At 40.9% G+C, this 7,782-nt stretch overlaps 1 pseudogene across 1 annotated transcript; it reads left to right on the top strand.

Moving 5' to 3' along the window:
* The first annotated feature begins 441 nt into the window (after window positions 1–441).
* Window positions 442–3,370, top strand: LOC145208160 (acylamino-acid-releasing enzyme pseudogene; annotated as a pseudogene). Its single transcript, XR_013854500.1, has one exon. The product of XR_013854500.1 is annotated as an acylamino-acid-releasing enzyme pseudogene (transcript).
* The last annotated feature ends 4,412 nt before the right edge of the window (window positions 3,371–7,782 follow it).

Here is a 7,782-nt window from a genome sequence, read left to right as displayed (position 1 = left end):
ACACATACACTAATACACATCACAGTCAATCTACGCATATTTATTGGTTATTACACACTGGAATACATGCGTCCTATTAATCTACAAATCATATCTGCAAAAATCGATACACAAATGCCTAAAATAAAAATTATCGTCATTTTTCCACTCTCTCCCCATTGCCCGCAATGCATTTTTGGGGCTTCCTTTTCAGCCGCCATTACGCTTCAATTTGCTTCAAAAATCAGCCAACCGTTCAACGGAGTAGCGCAATCCAGTGTTTATAGAGATCAGTGGTTACTACATAGTAGAGGCTAAAAGCCTAAAACATACAAAGATCATTTTAAATTGGGTATTTTACTAACTTGGTGTCCACATAAAAATCAAGTAAATTCCTTCCCTCAAGTTTTAAAATCGGTTGGAAACCACTGTTATAGTATTGTAAGCCGCACAAACGGTAGGGTCAAAAACAAGTCGCGGCTTACAATCAAACAAATACGACAAGAGCTTTCCTATTTAACTGATCATCAAATTCAAACTCTTGTTTAGAAATCTTCATACACTGCCCTCATCCGATATTACTGTTTGCAGCTGGCATTGCTGCATGCTGCATTCGTTCCCAGCGGAATTGTAATCTTGTGCAAGCTTGACCAGTTGGACCAAACGGACGCTCTTGTTGAACCGTTCGTTTTCACTCTCTCAGTTGATGTTTAAGAAAATCAAGCATTATGTCTGACTTTGTGGATAAGTGTGTTTCTGTGCATAAAAATCTGGCCAAAATTCCCAGTTTGACTAATTTTATTGCAACCGAATGCAAAGGCGCTGCCTCAAGGGTGGAGTATGAAGCTGTTTGGGCCCAAAGAGATTTAAACAGAAATGCTAAATTTAGCTACAAGACAACTGGTTTAATTTGCAATTCAAGCATGAAAGTTTTTTCCAATCAAGCTTGTACTGAAACAAATGGAGAACTTATTGTAAGAGTTTCTAACAATGGTACACAGAGAGCAATTTTGCGCGAAGTCAAAATCAAAGAAGTGAGAACCCAGTTCATAGAAATCTGGCATGGACCAAAACGCATTTCTGCTACAAATTTGACAAGCGAAAACAAGCATGGAGTTGTCCACAGTAATGCTTCGTTCTGCTGTTTGGAATGGTCTCATAATGATGAAACATTATTGTATGTTGCTGAAAGAAAAAAGTCAAAAAGTGAATCTTATTTCAAGAATTCTGGAAATAATGATAATTGCGTCAAAAAAGGTGAGGAATATGTTTATCAAGAGGAATGGGGAGAACAACTTGTTGGTTGTTCACATCCAATTGTTGTTATGTTTGATGTTAAGTCTGAAGCCATAACCCCACTTGAAGAAAGCTTGCCTGATGAAATGTGTGCTGGGGAAGTCATTTGGGGCAAAGGTGACAAATCAATTGTGATCTTAGGATGGAAAGTTACCCCTTGGAGGCTTGGTTTGGTTTACTGCAAAAATCGACCGAGTGCTCTTTACAAGTTTGATTTAGAAAACAAGGAATCTGTCCCATTGACTGATGCAGAATCTTGTGTTTTCTCACCAAGGTTGACTCCAGATGGTTTATCTGTTATTTACTTGCAGAATAGAAACTTTGGCCCACATCAGCAGTGCGCAAAAATGCTGATTGTTGATCTTACAAACAAGGCTAAAAAGGTTGTTGTTGATGAAGTGCTAAATCCAGAAAGCAGCAATGACTTTCAAGGCTTATACATGGACAGCATGTCTAAAAACTGCTGGATTGGGAACAAAATAGTTCTGAGCAGTACCCACAGGAGCAATACTGCCCTACTTGCAATTGACATTAACAGTGGGAAAGTGCAAATTCTTGAGTCAAAAGAAAGCTGGCATATTTTATCCATTTGCAATTGTCTAATTTTTGCATGTCATTCTTCACCAAACTCGAGCGATTCTATAAAGTTTGGATTGGTTTCTGATGCACAGATACAGTGGAATACCCTTGAAGGCCCATCTTTTGAGTTTCCAGAAATGAAATGGGAAATTATTAAATACAAACCACGCTTGGAAAACAAGAAGTTCCCAGATCTTGATTTTGAGTCTGTTTTGATTAAACCAGCCCATGAAGAAGTAAAAGGCCTGATTGCTAATCCTCACAGTGGGCCACATATGTGTCACACTGCTTCTTTTAATATGTTTAGTGTAGGATTCTGTCAACTTGGTTATGCAGTGTTGCACATCAATTTCAGAGGCTCTCTTGGTTTTGGTCAAAACAATGTCAACTCTTTACCAACAAATATAAGTGTTCAGGATGTTAGTGATGTACAACAGTCGGTTGAGTCCACAATCGAATTGCTTAAAAATCCATCAATCGATGTCTTTATTCATGGCAGCTCTCACGGTGGTTCTTTGACAATACAAATGCTCGGACAGTTTCCTGATTTCTATTCAGCAGGTGTAACTTCAAACCCTGCAGCCAACATTGCATCAATGATAGGTGTTAGTGACATTCCTGATTGGTGTTTCTGTGAGGCTGGACTGCAGTTCTCATTTCAAACCATGTCAGCTGAGTATGACTACAGCAAGTGGATGGAATTCTCCCCTGTAAAGCATATTGCAAAGATTAAAGCACCTTTACTGATGTTAGTTGGAGGAGCTGATATAAGGGTTCCACCTTCTCAGTCCATTGAATCTTACAGATGTCGTAAAGCATTGGGTGGAGTGGTTAAAATGTTGTTTTATCCAAACAACGATCATCCAATAGCCGAAGTGCTTGCTGAAGCGGATAGCTTTGTCAACATGGCTATGTGGTTTTACCACAAAGGTGAAGCAAAGTAATGTCAAAGCATGTTTAAAGCAAAGCATTTTCATGTGTATATTTGTTGGGTATTGGTACAACCAATTTTTGTCACACCTTCGGACTAAGCTCAAATCACCAAACTATCTTTTGTCCACGTTTATCTTGATGACCTTGTGAAGGAATGCACTTGATTTAGGTAAAACGTTTTCTCCCAGTGTGCCATTTTAATTACAAACAGTGTTTGATTTGGCTGTGTAGCAATGTGTATTTTATATTTTTGTGTATTTTTATTTTAGCGGCACATCTGACACGTCAAGGCAATTTTGTATTTCCTTTCAAGTCTAGCGGCCTTATAGATTGCGTTTTCTGAAACCACACGCCCTAACACTTTCGCAATCATAAAAACGTTTTCTTGTAGCCGCCTTCCGCGCTACCTTTACCCCGAGTTACAATACCACGTTGTCGCTTACTATATATTTGCGTTTGCTAATCCAATAAAACAGACCGATTCACTTACTTACTCACTTTAGAAGAAGTTATCGCCAACGTTATACTTTACGTTCGTTGTAGTTTTTTATGTATTCTTTAATAAACCTTGTTTTACGTCCTAGTTGTAATTAGTCAGGTGTCGTTCAGAGTTATTTATTTTTGGAGTCAGATCGCGCATTTCCTTCTTTAACCTTAACGTTTGCATAAAACCGCATAAATCGGCCAAATTTCATTTCATTTGCAACAGCTGGGTAAAATACAAGCTCTAAGCGTTTTATTGTTTTATAATCAAATTTGTATACACTCTGTGCAAAATGTGAAAGATTTCACCAACACTTTTGAAGTGTTTAAATCGTTATCGGTTCAATGGCGTATTTCCGTGTGCCCTTTTGACTTCGCTATGACACAACATATATCATGTGTTCTTTACGTCACCACATTCACGTTTAGTGCATACACATAACTAACAAATTCAAAACCCTGTTGACAATCATTTTACCTTTTAATATCCATTCAACGGAATTAATATGTATATATTGGTTTACAATTTTGTTTTGTTGTACTGGTATCTGATATGCTTACAATATGAACAAGCCTTGGCCAGAAAAATGAATAACGGTTTGAAAATGGGGTCCAATTTTTTTTGGGTTCCTTAGGAAGCAGACGAAAATGCCAAACGTTTTTTTCAAAAGGATGGAGGTTCGGTAGGGGGCAGAAAAAAACGGAAAGGCTACAGCCTCGGGGTTTTCCAAAATCGGGTCAAAATTTTCGATTCCGGATCAAACCGGTTAGGAGGTTCGGTAGAAATCAGAAATCGATCAAAAACGTTTGAAACTGGAATATTCCGGCGAAAACCCACCGAAAACCTTTTTTTCATGGATTTTTTGAATCCCCCAAAAAAATCCCCCCCCAGTGCTTTTCCGAAATTCGGGTCAAAATATCTAGTTTTCGATTCCTGTTTAAACCGGTTGGGAGGTCGGTGGGAGCCTAAAACCGGTCAGAACCAGTTTGAAACTGCAATATCCCGGCGAAAACCCACCGAAAACCGGATTTTTGACCCGATTTTTGAAGCCTCTCCGTTTTTTTCGATTTTGGGGGTCAAAAAATTGAAAAAAAATCCGGTTTTGGGTGGGTTTTCGCCGGAAAATTCCAGTTTCAAACCGGTTTTGGCCGGTTTTAGCCTCCTACGGAACCAACAAACCGGTTTAAACCGGAATCGAAAAGCCGCAATTTTGACCCGATTTTCGAAAAAACCTAAGGCTATAGCTTTTCCCTTTTATCGTTTTTTGGGGGTCAAAAAATCGAAGAAAAATCCGGTTTTGGGTGGGTTTTCGCCGGAATATTCCAGTTTCAAACTGGTTCTGGCCGGTTTTAGCCTCCTACCGAACCACCAAACTGGTTTAAACTGGAATCGAAAACCCGAAATTTTGACCCGATTTTCGAAAAAACCCTAAGGCTATAGCCTTTCCCTTTTTTTGATTTTCGGGGGTCAAAAAATCGAAGAAAAATCCGGTTTTGGGCGGGTTTTCGCCGGAATATTCCAGTTTCAAACTGGTTCTGGCCGGTTTTAGCCTCCTACCGAACCACCAAACTGGTTTAAACCGGAATCGAAAACCCGAAATTTTGACCCGATTTACGAAAAAAACATTTTTTTCCACTTTCGGGGGTCAAAAAATCGAAGAAAAATCCGGTTTTGGGTGGGTTTTCGCCGGAATATTCCAGTTTCAAACTGGTTCTGGCCGGTTTTAGCCTCCTACCGAACCACCAAACCGGTTTAAACTGGAATCGAAAACCCGAAATTTTCACCCGATTTTCGAAAAAACCCGAAGGCTATAGCCTTTCCGTTTTTTTCGATTTTCGGGGGTCAAAAAATCGAAGAAAAATCCGGTTTTGGGTGGGTTTTCGCCGGAATATTCCAGTTTCAAACTGGTTCTGGCCGGTTTTAGCCTCCTACCGAATCGAAAAGCTGCAATTTTGACCCGATTTTCGAAAAAACCTAAGGCTATAGCTTTTCCCTTTTTTTGATTTTCGGGGGTCAAAAAATCGAAGAAAACTCCGGTTTTGGGCGGGTTTTCGCCGGAATATTCCAGTTTCAAACTGGTTCTGGCCGGTTTTAGCCTCCTACCGAACCACCAAACTGGTTTAAACTGGAATCGAAAACCCGAAATTTTGACCCGATTTTCGAAAAACCCTAAGGCTATAGCCTTTCCGTTTTTTCGATTTTCGGGGGTCAAAAAATCGAAGAAAAATCCGGTTTTGGGCGGGTTTTCGCCGGAATATTCCAGTTTCAAACTGGTTCTGGCCGGTTTTAGCCTCCTACGGAACCTACAAACCGGTTTAAACCGGAATCGAAAACCCAAAATTTTTACCCGATTTTCGAAAAAAACTTTTTTCGACTTTCGGGGGTCAAAAAATCGAAGAAAAATCCGGTTTTGGGCGGGTTTTCGCCGGAATATTCCAGTTTCAAACTGGTTCTGGCCGGTTTTAGCCTCCTACCGAACCACCAAACCGGTTTAAACCGGAATCGAAACTCCGAAATTTTGACCCGAGTTTCGAAAAAACCCTAAGGCTGCAGCCTTTCCCTTTTTTTGATTTTCGGGGGTCAAAAAAAATCGAAGAAAAATCCGGTTTTGGGTGGGTTTTCGCCGGAATATTCCAGTTTCAAACTGGTTCTGGTCGGCTTTAGCCTCCTACCGAACCAACAAACCGGTTTAAACCGGAATCGAAACTGCGAAATTTTGACCCGAGTTTCGAAAAGAACGCTAAGGCTACAGCCTTTCCCTTTTTCGATTTTCGGGGGTCATAAAATCGAAGAAAAATCCGGTTTTGGGTGGGTTTTCGCCGGAATATTCCAGTTTCAAACTGGTTCTGGCCGATTTTAGCCTCCTACGGAACCTACAAACCGGTTTAAACCGGAATCGAAAACCCGAAATTTTGACCCGATTTTCGAAAAAACCCTAAGGCTATAGCCTTTCCGTTTTTTCGATTTTCGGGGGTCAAAAAATCGAAGAAAAATCCGGTTTTGGGCGGGTTTTCGCCGGAATATTCCAGTTTCAAACTGGTTCTGGCCGGTTTTAGCCTCCTACGGAACCTACAAACCGGTTTAAACCGGAATCGAAAACCCAAAATTTTTACCCGATTTTCGAAAAAAACTTTTTTCGACTTTCGGGGGTCAAAAAATCGAAGAAAAATCCGGTTTTGGGCGGGTTTTCGCCGGAATATTCCAGTTTCAAACTGGTTCTGGCCGGTTTTAGCCTCCTACCGAACCACCAAACCGGTTTAAACCGGAATCGAAACTCCGAAATTTTGACCCGAGTTTCGAAAAAACCCTAAGGCTGCAGCCTTTCCCTTTTTTTGATTTTCGGGGGTCAAAAAAAATCGAAGAAAAATCCGGTTTTGGGTGGGTTTTCGCCGGAATATTCCAGTTTCAAACTGGTTCTGGTCGGCTTTAGCCTCCTACCGAACCAACAAACCGGTTTAAACCGGAATCGAAACTGCGAAATTTTGACCCGAGTTTCGAAAAGAACGCTAAGGCTACAGCCTTTCCCTTTTTCGATTTTCGGGGGTCATAAAATCGAAGAAAAATCCGGTTTTGGGTGGGTTTTCGCCGGAATATTCCAGTTTCAAACTGGTTCTGGCCGGTTTTAGCCTCCTACCGAACCACCAAAACCGGTTTAAACCGGAATCGAAAAGCTGCAATTTTGACCCGATTTTCGAAAAACCTAAGCCTATAGCTTTTCCCTTTTTTTGATTTTCGGGGGTCAAAAAAAATCGAAGAAAAATCCGGTTTTGGGTGGGTTTTCGCCGGAATATTCCAGTTTCAAACTGGTTCTGGTCGGCTTTAGCCTCCTACCGAACCAACAAACCGGTTTAAACCGGAATCGAAACTGCGAAATTTTGACCCGAGTTTCGAAAAGAACGCTAAGGCTACAGCCTTTCCTTTTTTTTGATTTTCGGGGGTCAAAAAATCGAAGAAAAATCCGGTTTTGTGCGGGTTTTCGCCGGAATATTCCAGTTTCAAACTGGTTCTGGCCGGTTTTAGCCTCCTACCGAACCACCAAATCGGTTTAAACTGGAATCGAAACTCCGAAATTTTGACCCGATTTTCGAAAAAACTCTAAGGCTGCAGCCTTTCCCTTTTTTTGATTTTCGGGGGTCATAAAATCGAAGAAAAATCCGGTTTTGGGTGGGTTTTCGCCGGAATATTCCAGTTTCAAACTGGTTCTGGCCGGTTTTAGCCCCCTACCGAACCACCAAAACCGGTTTAAACCGGAATCGAAAAGCCGCAATTTTGACCCGATTTTCGAAAAAACCTAAGGCTGCAGCCTTTCCCTTTTTCGATTTTCGGGGGTCATAAAATCGAAGAAAAATCCGGTTTTGGGTGGGTTTTCGCCGGAATATTCCAGTTTCAAACTGGTTCTGGCCGGTTTTAGCCTCCTACCGAACCACCAAAACCGGTTTAAACCGGAATCGAAAAGCCGCAATTTTGACCCGATTTTCGAAAAAACCTAAGGCTATAGCTTTTCCCTTTTT

Source organism: Phallusia mammillata, chromosome 1 (assembly GCF_965637545.1).
Source record: "Phallusia mammillata chromosome 1, kaPhaMamm4.hap1.1, whole genome shotgun sequence".
Classification (NCBI taxonomy): domain Eukaryota; kingdom Metazoa; phylum Chordata; class Ascidiacea; order Phlebobranchia; family Ascidiidae; genus Phallusia; species Phallusia mammillata.
Note: the sequence above shows the minus strand (reverse complement) of the source record. Positions and strands in the feature narration are given on the sequence as shown.